The sequence below is a fragment of the Condylura cristata genome, unplaced genomic scaffold, assembly GCF_000260355.1.
Source record: "Condylura cristata isolate star-nosed mole 26May11 unplaced genomic scaffold, ConCri1.0 scaffold00017, whole genome shotgun sequence".
NCBI classification, from domain to species: domain Eukaryota; kingdom Metazoa; phylum Chordata; class Mammalia; order Eulipotyphla; family Talpidae; genus Condylura; species Condylura cristata.
The window spans coordinates 9,139,531-9,140,608 of NW_004567118.1; positions in this window are offsets into that span (position 1 = coordinate 9,139,531).

Here is a 1,078-nt window from a genome sequence, read left to right on the forward strand (position 1 = left end):
ATAGTCGTTCTTTCTTGAAGATCGCTACCCCTGCCCCCATAGAAATGGTGAGCAGAACATATACTCCAAGTACAGAGTCTCCAATTGCCTGGATCCATCTCAAGGGTCAGCCTTGGTCACACCTTTGAATGAACTTCTCCAGTGGCTTTATCTTCAGATGACTGTTGATCGTAATTATAACACATTATGGGGAAAATTTCTTTGCCAGTGCCTGAGATAAAATGATGAAGAGGATTGCAGCAGTTCCAAACCCAATGTGGAGATGGGAGAAGAAGCAGAAGTAAACTTTTGCTGGTACTACCAGGCTATGGAGTGGGATGGCAATGGCACAAAACACAGGCCAGCAGTGGAAGAAGAGGTGGGTGATGATGAAGATCCTGGTGATGGCATGGATGGTGCCATCCCTGCAGGGAGTCCTCAAGAGTTAGTAGGTGAGAAGGACCCCAAACAGGACACCAGGATTCTGCTACTCAGCCTTTAGATTGAGGTCAGTGAACAGTGGATTGGCTCCCTCCTGCTGCAGTGATAAATTACTGCAAATTTTGTGGTGTGAAACAGCACAAATGTATCATCTTACGGTCACAGAGGTCAGAGCCTGAATGAGTCTAATAGCAATGTTTCTGCTGGACTACAGTCTCTCTAGAGGCTCCAGGGAGAATCCATTCCTTCCCTTTTCTACTTCCAGAGGTGATCCACATGCCTTTGTTCTTGACATTTTTAGCAATGGCTTTACTCCATCTCTGCTTCACCAAATCTCTTCCTTCCATGCTTCATTTCTTTTTTTTAAAATGAGGATCCTTGTGATCATATTGGACTCACCTGAACAGTCCAGAATTAATCTCTTCATCTCAAAAATCCTGAATTTAATAGCATCTGTATACTCCCTTTGAATTGTAAGGTAACATACCCGTGGGCTCCAGGATTAGGGTTAGTGCATTGTTCTGCTTCCATAAGCAGGGAGACACTTGGGTCACATGAGAAATGCTGAATGTAGATCAATGGAGCTTCTCATGTCGTAACTGAAAAAAGAAAAGCTTGCCACTTTTCAATACTATTCAGTAACATGCCTATATTTTTC